General features: G+C 39.1%; 1 protein-coding gene across 1 annotated transcript in view; it reads right to left on the bottom strand.

Moving 5' to 3' along the window:
• Positions 1-15,761, bottom strand: part of LOC107395476 (WD repeat-containing protein 70) — a 91,396-nt gene that overhangs the window by 51,065 nt on the left and 24,570 nt on the right. The gene's annotated exons all lie outside the window — the stretch shown is intronic.

Raw genomic sequence — 15,761 nt, 5'->3', positions numbered from 1 at the left:
ATGGTTTCTGAGATAATAAACTGTATTTTATGGGTCATTCAGAGTTCATCGTCCCCCCGGATTGCTCCAAACTGCTCCAAAATGGACCATATTAGTCTACCTTTTTAGTGCTTTGTTTGTACTGATTTGTGCAGGTAAAATTGACGTTTGTGCTGGAATGGTTTCTGAGATATTACGAGTTTTATTTTTACATGATGACATCATCAAATCAAGTCACTTTTGTGCTCTTTGTCAGTCTAAAGCAGCGTTTTTCAACCCTGGTCCTCAAGGCACACTGCCCTGCATGTTTTTGTATTCTCCCTGCCTTATCACACCTCATTCAGCTGACTGCAGTTCAGCAAAAGCTTGTAAATCAACCATCAATTCAAATCAGCTGTGCTGAAGCACGGAAAACCTGAAAACTCCCTGGACAGTGTGCTTTGAGGACCAGGGTTGAAAAACACTGGTCTAAAGTATATTTGCTTTTCAAACTCAGTCAGCTTCACCTCTATAAACATGAAGGTTATATTTTTCTTTCAATAAATTTGCCATATTTATTGTGTTGATCTCATTACCAAAGTCATGTTTCACTCAACTTTACAATTTTAGAGTCACTATTCCTAAGCCACAACAAAATTAAATGTATAGCTGCAAAAAAAAAAAAAAAAAAAAAGATTAGATTTGTGAATCTGTACTAAATATAATGTATGTAATTTATGTCCACTAAAATTATTGTCATTTTTTGATTTTGGAAACGTGTAATATCTCAGAAACAGATGCAACACAAATGGTAATTTTACCTGCATAAATCAGTACAAACAAAGCACTAAAAAAATTGACAAATACGGTCCATTTTGGAGCAGTCCGGGGGACGGTGAACTCTGAATGACCTATCAAATAAAGTTTAATATCTCAGAAACTGTTGTAGCACAAACGTCAATTTTACCTGGGTCACATGAGCAACGAAGGGGTTCAAAAATCAGCTCACTTCATGGTCATAACCCTGCCTTCTAGGCGGCCATGCTTGCTTTCTGATATGTGACTTATGGGGGAAAGGCCTCTTGAACTGCAAATAAAAATATTGCATTTCATTTACATTGCTGTGTTGCCTAATTTTGAAGTCATACTGGGGGTCTCATGAGTGATCTAGAGTTATAAAAATAGGGTCACTCAATTGACATAACATTTCCTTCGAAGAAGTGGTGTTTGTTTTACACACAGTACATTTACATACATTACTCCTACACACAAAGGCGTCCTAAAGTGCACTTAAAAACCTGATATTCATTTACATAGCCTTTTTCATTAACTTTTTGGTCAGGCTGTGTTTCATAGAAGGGATGTAGAGGGCTGGAATTAGTCAGTTCATCTTCACAAATAGGGAGCCTGAAGCCCCCTTCAGACAGGCCATGAAAAACGGAAATGTTCCGGACTCTGTCCGTAAGACCTTTGTGTCTGAATACAAACATCCGGATAATGTGTTCTGGAATTTATCCGGACGAAGCCCCTAGTAACAGGTCCGGACTTGTTACGGACAGGGTGGCTGATTCAGACTGGTGAGGTAAAGTTCCGGACAAGGGGGAGGAGGAGGGGACCGGGGGACGCTGTGCGCACCTAGATAGCCCGCTGCTGTAGAATGCGGCGAACTATGGCAGCTCTTCTTCTACGGTACCGCCTAGACGCGCGGACGGAGCGCTTCACACCGCTTCAGTGATTCCTTTAACCATTGAGCTTCATCATCCAGGTCTCTTATACGTCTTCGTGTGCGCAGAATTATGCTTAAGCGCCTCGTGATTTTTATCTTGAGAGGTGCTATAGAAATGATATTTTCTTCTTCTTCTTCTTAACATGAGTCCGATTCTCTCTCCCCCCACCACCCCCCCGCCGCCGTCAGACATCTGTAACTTTTCCCTGCTGTGTGAACGCAGCCGAAAGGACAAGTTCCGGTACAAAAGTGGTGTGTCTGAAAACACAGTTCCGGTTAAAAACCGGATTGAATTGTCCACAAATGTTCCAGAATGTCCATCTGAAAAGGGCTTTGGTCTCCTCACTTTCCGGTCGGCTCATGGTTCCAAGGTAGAAGGAAAAAAATGAATGCAAGTCATTGGGGCTAAAAGCGCTGTTTTCTAATTCCGCATGTTGTGTGCCATGGATTTCACATATGCTGTCCGTGAGTTTTAAAGACACATTTTGAAACCAAGAATGCACTTTTTTTTAACAGGGAGAAACGTTATTTTAGGATTTGTGTGAAAGTAAGCCCAGAACTACAGATGCGTGTCACGAAAATGACATCATCGTTAATGACACAGAGAAAAACGGAGGGAAATGGCTGTAGGTTCAGCAAACTTCAAATCCTTCCTTCAGGCGGAGAAAAGCACAATAAATCGGGCCATTTGGTAAGTACCAGCTACGCTACAGGAGAAAAGATTATGTGTTGACGTCATATATGCGACATGCCGATGTCGGATTTGTAGTCATGCTAATTATGAACTTTTACAAACTGATAAATCTCGAAGTATGTGGCAAGTATGGTCAAAACACCTATCATTAGTTTTAATTAAAATTGCAGTACTACCTATGTGTGATCCAGGGCCTAAGGCAAAGCTGATTAGAAAATAGAGTTTTTAGCCCCATAAACTTGCATACATTTTTTCGTTCTTCCGGGGACCCATGAGCCAGAAGTAGATGGGCGTGACTTAGCCTCCCCGTACATCTTATGTATAGATGATACTGTTTGCATTCTGATACGTCACTGGTAAGCAAAAGTGCCCCCCAAAATACTGGATAAATCTTTTTCGTAGCATTTTTCACTAATTTTGAGGTCATACTGTTCCGTACAGGAGGGCTGTTTGCATTCAAATACTTAATTCTAACAAGAAAAGGACCCCAAAATGTACTGCTCCTCCTTTTACCTTTTCTTTTCCACAATTTTAGAGGTCATGCTGTGGGTAATAGGAGTGGAGCCGTGCATAAGCAGTGTTCTACAGGTCAGAACATTTGTTTGCGTAACAGTTTTTTTTTTTTTTTTTGCTGAGCTTAAGTAGGGTTATATTAAGGACTGGATGCATAGTTTTAAAAAAAGATTTCCCAGATCATCTTTTTATCTCATAATACCAAGAGTTTGCTGTTGAAAGATATATAAAACACAGCCTGTTTCAGTGTCATTTAGACTTGCATATTCTGTCCATTTATTGTTTCTCCCTCCGCCACAGTCTCATCTGATAGGGTATATGAATTAAAGACTAATAATATAAACAAGCAGCTGGTCCACTTCAACGTGTCCATGATGTGTGGCTTCTCCTCTTGACTTTGTTGCATTGGGTCTGAAAGTCTTCTTGCTATATCCAGCCAACATTAAGCTGATCCGTGGATCTGAACAATTTTTTTTCTCGGACTTAGCAGAGGAAGCAAAATATCTGGGCTCCCTGAATCCTGTTGTAATCATTAATTCTGTGGATCACTAAAGATAGCCACTTCTGGTTATAAGGTTGATGGGCTGTTTTCATTTTTTTTACCTAACACCATAATGAGCTATTGTGTGATCAATGGAGGAGGAACTTGTTATTTTTGGTGGTGTTTAGGTAGAATTTTCCCTGATGTTTTCACCTTCACCTTCTGTTTTAATAGTGAAAATTGCTTATCATTAAAGTTTTATTATCACTAGGTCACTTTTATTTATCCATATTCTGCTGCCTAACTGAACCTTCTGTAATTGTTCTTTGGATTTATTTTTGTCTTCTTTAATAGCAGTTAGCATAAAGTTAGTCAAGGTTGGACTATGGTATGCTCTCAGTATAACACCATCTGCAATAATGGCTTTGCTGGTGATGTTTTTTATTTGATTTAGTTTTTCTTTCTTTTTTTTGTTTGTTCGCTTTTTTTTTCTTTAGGCGTAAACCTTTTTTGGACTTTTTCCTGTTTGATCTCTATATTTTTTTCTTAGGGCTTGGCACTTCTGTTATGGGTAAACATCTAAATATAATTCCTCTCAATATCAGAAGTCTTCTTCTAAAGATTGATTGAAAAAGAAAAGATTGGTTTAGTTAGAATGAACCAAAAATAATTACCCTTTCGGAGACCTGGTTAAATGATTCTGTCTCTAATAATGCAGTTAATTTGGATTATTTTAATTTATTTCATGCTGAGAGACATGGGAGGGAGGGTGGGATTGCTACTTATGTTTGTTCCAGTCACAAGTGGTTGTAGTCCCATCAGTGAAACCTTCACAGGTCATCTTCATTGAGGTTATATTTAATGCCAACAAGGGTTGTCACGGTGTGAAAATTTAACCTCACATTATTGTGACAAAAATTATCACGGTTTTCGTTATTATCGCTGTATTTATTTAAACATGCTACATTTTCAGGAAACTAAATAAACCCTGTATATCAGGAAAATATTGTCCTCAGTTTGTGTCTAAATTTTGCCTACAATTTGTTATTTTGTAATTATGTTGTTTATTTGTTTACATATTTCCCCTTTAGTCTTTAAAATACCAATAATAATTAATCAATTTCCCTCTGGGATTAATAAAGTATTTTTGAATTGAATTTGAATTGAATTTGCCCATAACTTCTTATTTTTTGTCTGTTTGATGTCATCATTTAAAAAATATTAGATCAGATGATACTCAGTACTCAAGTAGCCTTCTAATTAGATAATTTTTTACCCTTACTTGAGTAATAAACCCTATATCAGGAAAATATTGTCCTCGGTTTGTGTCCTTCCAGTGAGCTTTGCAGATTTGGGAAAATGTCATCAGGCAGTAATCATTGTTAAATTCATAATTATTCTCAGAGAGAGACCATCTCTTATCTGCCCCTGGGAGCCCCGTAATGCATAGCGTCATTTCAATATGGGGATGTCCGTGACACGGTTTATATGCAGGTAGCGGCGCTGTGGCTGCTTTACATAGCGACTTGTTTCTTTCTCCCTCAACCTAAATCCTCGGATTACGCATTTTAACTAAAATGCTAACTTGCCTTGCGTTGACTGTAGAGTTGTGGGTGATGGTCACACAGATGTGTCATGAGATTTGAAGCATTGCTGCCTTTCACAGACACTTTTTCCTGCACGTGCTGCAAACAGGATAGTCGTCTTCTATCAGCTGTCCCTCGGCATTTTTCAAATATCCAAAAAATGCCCATACTTCTGACTTTGTCTTCTTTGAGGGATAATAAATGTCCTGCACACTGCCGTCTCCTCCTTTGGCCATTATTTCAGCTTTAGCTTCAAGAAAGTTTTGGTTGTAAACAACAAAGTGTGCATGTACCGTCGGCAACTTCAGCAGATGATACGGTGGCTGGTAAGGGTCACCGCGCCTACACCGTAGCCACGGTAATCCACCAAGATAATATAGTTTTTTAAAAAACAAGACTGTTATTATTATGGTCAACTTTTTTACCGGGGTTTACCGCTACACCGGTTACCGTGAGAACCCTAATGCCAACAAGTATGTCATAGTTGGGAACATTTATCTGCCACCTTCTTCTTTGCTAAAAATGAAGCTGTGAAAAATATTATTGCCACTGTTCAATCATAAGATTGAAGGAACCTATTTTGTTGGGACACTTTAACTGAAACTGGCTCTATCAATCAACCCTTTATGAACTTAACCTTTTAAACGGCTCAAATGTCACTCAACTGATTCCTGCTCCAACCTGACTTGGCGCCAGCAGTTCTTCTCTTAATGACTGGATTTTAGTTACTCACTCTAGCAGGATTGTTGATTCAGGGGTTCTACCAGATTGTTTAGCAACAACTCAATTACATCCTGTAATTGGAAAATTTAGATTCTCTAGACTCCTCCTAAAATCATTAGGTTACATGACTTACATCATTTTAGTAATGAGTTCTATCTCCATGACTTACAGTCGATTAACTGGGATAGACTCTTGTTATTACCTGACCTAGATAGTGCTTGGAAATATTTCTTTTCTGAATTTCTCAGTGTTCTTGATAAACATGCTCCTTGGATTAGTGTTGAAGTCATGGGCAATCACCTTCCATGGATCAGTAGTTAACTCATCGCCCTTTACAAACAACGTGACAAAGCATGGAAAACTGGTCAATTGACTGGTAATCATGTGGACTGGTGTAAGTATAAGAAACTGATAAATGACTGCACAACTCAAACTTGGAATGCCAAAGCAGCTTATTATAGAAACAGCTTAAATAACTAATTTAAACAAAGTTAGCCCCCCAACCACCCCCCGCACACACACACACAATAATTTTCAGTCAGATGAGAATTTTTTGCTTTAATCCCTGTTATAAACGCAGTCGGAACAGAGGAGAGGTTCCCGTATGAAATAAATAAAAAAAAATTGATTTGATAAATCACGGATTAACGGGTTGTCATTTATGTAACATAGCAAAACAGCTATGTTTTCTTCATCATGCACCAGAAACTAACTTTTATTTACAGTTCATGTCAAGATCTCTGGATGTCCTGTTCTGTTCTACTACTCCTTTAATCTACAGACTTCCTGACTTCTTCAAGATATCAGAACTGCTTTCTATCTATATTATCTCTCTGTGATCACAGAGAGAAGTGTCAGCTTTCTAACTAAAATGTACCAAAATTATGCTTGATCATATTTTGTTCAATTTAAATATGTTGAATCTAAGTGTTCTAGTAAAAATCTGTAATGGTACAGTCCAAGCTAAAACATAAGTGTTTATTGTTTTATAAATACTAGATATTATTCTTTAAATCACATTTGATGATTCTGAAATGGTTAATCAATCATTCATACTTCCATAATCATATTATGATTACGGTTAAAATATTCACCACACACAATTTTGGATATAATATGTTTTTTAAAAACACATTTAAAATCATAAACCCTCAAGCTTTTGTGGAAAGAGAGGGGTGTCTGAGGTATATTGGTAAAACCTCCTACAGAACTTGGCAAACTGATTTGTCTGAGTTTGTCAACTAGAGTCTATAAGTATGGCAACAATCTCTGAGAACGTCAGTTCTGCCTCTGAACAGCCACTGGCCAGGCTGGCTCAGGAAAAGCTTTCAACGCCATCCACCTCTCAAAGCTAACATTTTTAGCAGCTATTTGCGATTAGATGCAAAAATTGCTTCCTCCAACACCATAACTCATTTGACGTGAAACGTCCTCAGCAACAGACCTGGGGTATCTTACGGACGGACTGTTGACCTCCAAAAGGCGGCTATGGCCTTTAGAATTCCAGAAGCCTAAAACCTCCTCCTCCACTCCGTCGGACAAAGGGCTTCTCTTCTTCGTACCACCAAGAACCTCCAAGACAAAAGTCAGTTTGTACTCTGCGTTGGATGAACATCTTTTATTAATTGATACGATTGTTATACCCAATAAGCAAAACTAAATTAATTTTAAACCCAGACACCACTAATTTCTTATCACGCTTAACAAAGCTCCCACTACACCTCACTTTCATTACATCGCTTAATTCATTCAGTTATAGTTTGTTAAACCCTTGTTTCTCATAATTTGTTTGTTTGATTTTCATAGGAACATAGTATAATAAACTGATTTTTATAAAAACTATATTTCTGAATTTCAGACTCCATCTTAATTAAATAAGGAGGGTTTGAATCCCTGAACAAGTAACAGAAGAACAAAAAGTAATGTTAATTCAAACCCTTAAATATCAATAAAATTGATTAATAATATTTATATGATTCATTACATCTTATAGATATTTATTAAGTGTTGTGTAACAGTCCCTAAACACGAAATTTACATTTAATGAGTCATTCTGTTTGGAGCTAGTTTTATTTGGAAACTTTTGAGTTGTCAGTCTGGTCATCTTGGCAATGTGGCGTCTATGATCAAGGAACAGAAAATAGTTCTTGGGGGTTCTTGTAGTTGTAAGATTAAATATGAGCTAGAATCAGAATGGTGTGGTTTGTCATTCGCGCCACAAAGGGTCCCAAATTACAGCACAGAAGGATTTCCTTTGAGATCAGAGCGCTCACGGAGGATGCATTCCCACAGTGCGAATGTTGTTAAATGCTCCAATAACACAGATTAGTCATGATATAATGTCAGATTCCCGTTGGTCACATGTCTTTTATTGTTGTAGCCAAAATTATGTGAAAAAAATATTTTTCCAACGACATAATTACACACTTGGCAAATATAATTTGTGGCGGAGGAACACGCGTGGATGACTCAGACAGCTTTACTACTGAGATTCCCCCATTCAGCCACTAGATAATTGTGCGTACGCACGGTCAGGGACGTTTCTAAATTTGTGAATGTTTCTACGCACAAGTACAAAATGATAAACGCCACACAATGCATAGAAATTTTCCTATGCACAACAAATGCACGGATCTGTGCGTCTGTACGTTTGATAAATGAGGGCCCTGGTCTATGAACATTTAATACCCACCTGTATCTGTCCAAGAATTTGTTTTTGAATTTATTTTTGTAGTATCATTTAGACCAAAATTCATTTTATCATAAATTCCTCTTTCTAATAATTAGTCTCTGTACAAATTGATTGCGCCATTTGTGTGTTTTGTTTATGTGATTATTGAATATTTACGTGAAAGTATTTTGTTCCATAGAAACACAAAAATACCTATCTGATAGGTAAGATCTCATCCACTGCAAGGCATCTCCAGAGAACCCTACCAATTGTTCTAAATGGTCAAATAGGACCTGGTGGGCTACTGTATCAAAGGTCGCCATAAGATCCAGAAGCCAGAAAACCACAGCATCCCCATCATCTGTAGCTAAAAATACACAATTTAGTACCCTTAACAAAAGTGTTTCAGTGCTGTGGCTGGTTCTAAACCCTGACTGCAGGGGCTCTATGATATCATGGTCATTCCGGAATATAGGCAGTTGTTTATTTACAACACTTTAAATTATTTTTGCACAAAAGTGGAGATTAGAGATAGGTCTATAATTAGCTAAATCTCATGAGTCCAACACCTCCTTCTTAAATAGTGGCTTTACAGCTGCATTTTTCAGCTCCTGTGGAAATGTGCAAGAGGAAAAGCTACTATTTATGAGTTAAAATCACAGGGACTAAAACAGTAAAAACCATACTTAAAAAACTAAGCTGGCATGGGATCAACCTGGGAGCCAGCAGGTTTTAGTTTAGATACCAAGTCTGAAAAATCTGAAATGGACACAAGTGCAAATTAGTCTAATGCAGCAGCAAGAGGACGTGGAGTTAAAGAGGAGGTTGTGTGAGACTGCACCAAAGAGGATCCCACAGCTGCCATTTTTTTTCCAGAAAAATGGAACAAAACTTTTCAGTTTTCCACTGAGGCTTCCAAGGAGTCATTTTCATTAACAGGCTCTAACACTGAACTGAAAGTTTTAAAGAGAACTTGTTGATCACCTGAGGCTGAGGAAATAATATTTGAAATAAAATGTATTCTAGCCTCCTTAACAGCCCTTTTGTAGCTTTCCAATTTACTCCTAAAAATGTTTTAGGAAACTTTAAGGCTGTCTTTTTTCATTTCCTTTCAGCCCCCCTACAGTCACATCTGATAAATCTAATGTGTAGCAATTTGGTTGTGAACCAGATTGTTGCCTTATTATTTTCCCTTTTCTTTCAGGTTCTTTGACTTTGCCTGTTTGCAGTGTGAGTCTTTTCAAAATACTTCATGCCTTTACTGGCAGTACAGTACAGTAGTATGTTTACATTTTAAGGACAAAATTTATTTCTACACTGGTTTAAGTCAACCTCAGACTTTTCATCTGGTTATTTATAAGTTCAAATGGCAGAAAAAAACAGAAATATTTAAGTACAACAGCCATGAAACCAAATATCTAATTATTATGCTTGAACTGTATGTCTGGTTTATCAACTTAGTTTGGACACTAATCATATTTTCTTAACTCAAAGTGAATTTAGAAATATTTTTATTGTAATTTGTCCAAACATAGTTGTTAACACACAATCTGTCCTGATTTTAGGAATTAAAGTGAGAATACTACTTTTGTCTGTGCACAACAATTTAATAGATGACCACTAGTGGATATTTGTTAAATGTATGCATTTATAAAAATGTCTGACAATATAAACTAATTAAAATGTTTTTTATAGATTTATTACAAAAATAAAACCATTAAATAATTTGAAAAATAAATGAAAAGCTGTAGATTTCAGTTATTGTGTTGTTTGCTGCACTAATTTGGGTGCAGTGTCAAAGGAACACCTCTAGAGAGAGCAAGAGAGGAGAGAAATGGGTGGAGCCTCGGAAAAACCCCAGAAGGGCCTGCAGTACCAGAATAGGGCACTGGGGGAGGCAGAGAGCAAAAGTGTGTTAACTTTAGGGTCTCCAGAACTCACTTTTGGACAAAAGTGAGGACCATCGTGAAAATGAGGGAGGAGCATTAAAAACACCATTGGAGCCCATTTCAATCAAAAACAAAGTGAGGACCGCAAAAATGTCCTCACTTTGAAAAATGACCTCACTCTGTTGGTTAAAAACTCATGATGGTCCTCGGTATGTAGTAAGTACAAGAACACGCGCACACGCGCACACACGCACACACACACGCACACACACACACACACACGCACACACGCACACGCACGCACACACGCACACACACGCACACACACACACACACACACACACACACACACCAGACAGAGTGCATCTAAATGTGTCTGTGACCCACAGCTTGCCTTAGTGAGCAATCTTGACCTTTGGGTCATGGGGTCAGCGGAGGAGTATAAACACACAGGCAGAGCGGCTACTAACAGCCAGGCGACCCGTTACAAAGCCTCACACCCACACACACACACACACACTCAGCTGTGTTTAGTCAAACCTAACAATGTGATACAACTGTCAGCTGGGGATATATGGTTCGAGACAGAACTGTTAAGGGTCAAATACAATCATCAGCCACAAAAATAAAAGCACTTCCTCTGAACAACCTGAACATCTTACAGTGAGCATCGGTTTGTACGAGTGATATCCATGAGCTAGGTGACAAACAGTTCCACCTGCTTCCTCACACAGACCTCTCTATGCTGTTTACAGAAGACTGTAGGCGTCTGCCAGGCCAATAAAGACAACATAACCTTTCACTCTGCACACAAAACCTGGAATGCTATTTATCTTAAAGGCTCTTTCCAAAACATGGCACTGCTGACTGTCAGGGGGATGAAGTCGAGATGGACCCAACCTTCAGATCTGGGTGCACACCATCACCAGTCCCTAAATTAAGTGGGGGAAATGAAAACGGTCTGCTGGAACGTCCAAAAACATTCTATTCCTCATTTGAATGGTTCAATAGGAAGCTGTAATAAGTGCTAATCGGATTAACTGCAAACTTAAACTTTACAAGCCGGCCAGAGGAGTTGGATGTTATTGGAAAGTAACAGCAACGGGATACAGTGGCCCCAAAATAGTCACATTACTTTAGCATTTTTTTTCCATTCCTTTGTTTTCCCTTCAATCAGCAGTCCCTTTCTCCTGCACAAACGCTTCAGAGCCTGGGGGGTGAATGTAGCAAAATGAGACCCATACAGCCTCAGTCATGCATGCACACTTTACAAGGTAAGGCGGTCGTTCACACATCAACTGAGCAGTGACAGGTCCCAAGGCCCCAGATTTTATCTGCCCATCAGGCTATAGGCCCAGTGGGGGGGTAATGGCTGCTGGGATTCCATTCCAAGATGCTCAGATAAGGAAAAAAAGAGAAGAGGCAAACGTCTAGTATGGGGGTGTTTATTGGGTGGAATCCAGTGGTGGATGGTTGACTGACTGGAGCTGGAGCCGTTATGAGAAAGAAGGATTAGGCAAGGAAGATGCTCCATCTTCCTTCACAGCTGAAGAAGATAATGTAGGGAAAGGACAGGAGGATTTAGGAGGAGGCTCACACACCGAGTTGCACCCAAGCAGAGAAGCCAAAAGATAGAATAATTATGTGACGTGCACACAGATGGAATTTGGACACTGCAAGAGGCAATGTTAGTTAGTGTAAAACAAATGCTAAACACTTGTGGTAAAAACATGTCAGTTTCAATCAATGGGTTGTGTGATAAGACTGCTTCAAAGAAAACAAGGATGCTGTTACGTCCATTCAACAGAAAAAGAAATACTGTATTCAAAAGTTCACAAAACCAGCATAAAGGTTTTTGTCAGTTAAACATGCAGCCATGGCTATAGATCAGACAGGAAGGACCAAAGCACTGCTCAACAGTAAACTGCTGTGTGCATTCTTGGGCAGGATATGGAAGACTTGCATTGAAAGGAGGGAAACCGTTGGATATGCGCTGGACTGTGGATGAACCTGATGTGTCCGATGGGGTGAGTCGCCTTAACATGCACGCACTCATTTTTATTTTGTCCTCACATTTTAACTCTGTTTATTTAGGTCTCACTTAATCTAATGATCTTTTTTAATCAGACAGAGTATCTGCAGGTTTAAGGGAGCCAAATTTAAGACTTTTAAGACCTTTTTAAGGCCACTTTGACCAAATTGAAGCTGTTTTTTTAATTAAATTTAAGCTATGATTTCCAGCTATTGCCTGGAACGTTGCGAACGTGGGATTAGCCATCCAGTTACCATTAAACTTGCACTTTCCCATGGCGCAAGCTCCCACTAGCTTAACCAGCTAATGTGCTCATCTAAAAATATCACCCTTTCACTGAATGTATACGGTTCCGCTTATGCCAATATCATACACAAAAAATGCTGAACACTAACTAGAAATTCATGAAAATTTCATAGAAATAAAATAATCTTGGTAATTGGGTCTTTGGTAATTTAAGACCTTTGGAAACTGTATTTAAGGATTATTTGTCATTTTTAAGGATTTTTAAGGCCTTAAATTTGGAAAAGCTAATTTAAGACTTTTTAAGACTTTTTAAGGACCCGCGGATACCCTGATCAGAAAACCTTTTGTGAAAGTGCTTTTAATAAAATGTTTACAGGAAAATTATGACAAAACATACTGTTCATGGCCTTGCCCGCATTTATTTGTGACCATGGATGACTGTGTTGATTTTAGGGCCCGACCGATATATCGGCCAGTTGATATTATCGGCCGATATTAGGGTCATTAACACTATCGGCTATCGGCCAAAAAGACGGCCGATATGGCCAATATTGCGCTACCCATCCAGCAGATGGCGCCAGCTTTATGAACTCATGTTGTGTGGCTCCACTCCTCGGGGGGTGGAGCCACACAACAGCACACATGCAGCGGAGCAGCAGGAGCAATACAGTCAAGCAGAGACGACGGTGATGAGGAAGTAGGAGGTAATTATCCAGTTTTAAGCATATTTGTTGTGTCAGTGGTAAGTTGAACGGTAAAATAAGCAATGACAAAGGTATGTTTCCCCTCAACATGCTACCTTTTGTGTGCCTTGTGGCCTTGTATTGAAAAGTTACCCTGAAAAAGAAAAATACTGCCGCAGCGTTACGCTCTACGCAGAGCTCACACTGCTTCCCCTTTAGTCATGCAAGGCAGTAAGTAAGTAACGATGTCCTTTTTCTGGTAGGCATTCTGGAATATTCTCAGACAATTTCATCCGCTCTTCCTCAGCAGTCTTTTCAAACTCACACGACCGCTGTCGCTAGCTGGGACAGGAGGAGGGGCGGTAATATGACGAGAAAATAAACAATCCTCTCTACAATAGAATAAATCTATTGTATTTATTCAGCCTTATATTTTATATAAGGCTTATATAAGTTCACCAAGTTAACTTACACAGAGTGTTACTTTGTTACAAACCACAAGTATTACGTTTTATTTATTGCTGCATTTTTATTATTTTAACATTCTTATAGGGATCTTCTGTCCCTAAACTTGTGTGTGTTGTTAGATTCCCCAGAGTTAGCTAAGTCAGAAAAAACATTTTGTAACCAGTTGTTTTAGCATAAAGCAATGGAAGGGAATGCTTGCATTCACCTACATGAAAAACACTACAACGTATGTGAATTCACTTACATTGTTTTATGCTAAACTAAGAAAACCAACTGCTGCCAGATCATATTGGGCTGGTTATAAAATGCTTTTTCCGACTTGTCTAACTCTGGGGAATCTTAACAAGACACAATTTTACTGAGCGGTGGAATATTCCTTTATGTTAAAATGTATTTGTGGAAACCACAGTTTACAAGAAAAACTTGAATGTTAGATTTATGCTGTGACTGAGTTTGGGTGTTCTGTTGTTTTTGAGATCTGCTAAATAAATCTTATTTGCATTACTTGGAAACCCTAGTGAGTTATAGAGACAGTTCTTTGGTATGTAATAGAGAAATAAGTTTTCATCAAAAAGGCAGAGAATGAAGGGTTTAAGCTTAAGAAAATTTTTATTTCTTTTTTTGTGAGGGAGATTTATCAGCCATTATATCGGCTATCGGCCTTTGTTAAAAGTTTTATATCGGTATGGGTCCCAAAAAAAGCATATCGGTCGGACCCTAGTGACCAGGAGAGAGCATAGTGAATCTTGGCTAGTAGAAGCTAATCGTTAGCATTAGAAAACCCAATAACATGGCGGAACACGTCCAGGCTTGTGTTACTTGTGGAGATAAAACATCAAAGTTGCATTTTTTTACCAAGTGAAGAAATGAGAACGGAGGCAGCCCAAGAGTTACGTTGTTAGCCAATCAAAGGCGAGATGTTTGCATATTATGGCCGCATGGTGGTGCAGTGGTTAGCACTGTTGCCTCGCAGCACGAAGGTCGCAGGTTCGAAACTCGGCTGCGGCCTTTCTGCGTGGAGTTGCGTGTTCTCCCCATGCATGCGTGGGTTTCCTCCGGGTACTCCGGTTTCCCCCACAGATCACAACATGCCCTGTAGGTTATAAATTGTACTGTATGTCGCTTTGGATAAGAGCATCTGCTAAATAAATAAACATAAACATATTATGAATATTAATGAGTAAGACTTCTGTCATTTCCCACTATGGTTGGGCGGCATACAAAATTCCAACCAATAGGGAGCCTAAGTCATGCCCATCTACTTTTGGACTATGGGTCGCCAGAAGAACGAAAAAAATGAATGCAAGTCAATGAGGCTAAAAACGCTATTTTTTTAATTCCACTTGTTATGTGCCATGGATTTCTCATATGTTGTCTGTGAATTTTAAAGACACATTTTGGTACCAAGAACGCACTTGTTTTCGGAAGGGGGGGGGGGGGGGGGGTATTTTAAGTTTTGTGTGAAAATAAGTTCAGGACTACATATACGCATCACGAAAGTGATGGCTACAGAAATTGAATGGCCAGCTGACTACATCGGTGACTAATCTTGGTGTTAAACTGGATAGCGCCCTTAGTTTTGATACCCACATCAATGGAGTGATCTCCTCCTCCTTTTTCCACCTTCATCAGTTGGCAAAGATCAAACCATTTTTGACACGTCATGATCTTGAGCAGCGCTGGACTGACCATAGGGCATAGCGGGCAACTGCCCGCTGGGCCGACCCTTTCATCTTTTATGGGCCGGTGTCTTTTTTTTTTTTTTTTTTTCCTGGCCTCTAGTTGTTGCGGACAACTTGCCCGCGCCGCCCCACGCGACGTCTCGTAAAAGTTGGTGGATTGGCCAATTGGTAATAATACACTCTGGGCTGGACCAATAGCCAGAGGTCTGATGCACCCGCCAGTTGTTTGTGAATCTCAGTAAACAGACAGACGAGCTTTACAAAATGGAGAACAAAAAACGGAAAGGAGGAGCGGAGAAAATTCGACTAAAAAAGAAACTGGCCCTTCAGGCTGATGCTGGCACATGTGTTAAAATCTCACAGTTGTTTGGTAGTGAAGGTTCAAGTAAAATCAATTTAGGAAGTGATG

This window comes from Nothobranchius furzeri, chromosome 6, assembly GCF_043380555.1.
Source record: "Nothobranchius furzeri strain GRZ-AD chromosome 6, NfurGRZ-RIMD1, whole genome shotgun sequence".
In the NCBI taxonomy this organism is placed as follows: domain Eukaryota; kingdom Metazoa; phylum Chordata; class Actinopteri; order Cyprinodontiformes; family Nothobranchiidae; genus Nothobranchius; species Nothobranchius furzeri.
Note: the sequence above shows the minus strand (reverse complement) of the source record. Positions and strands in the feature narration are given on the sequence as shown.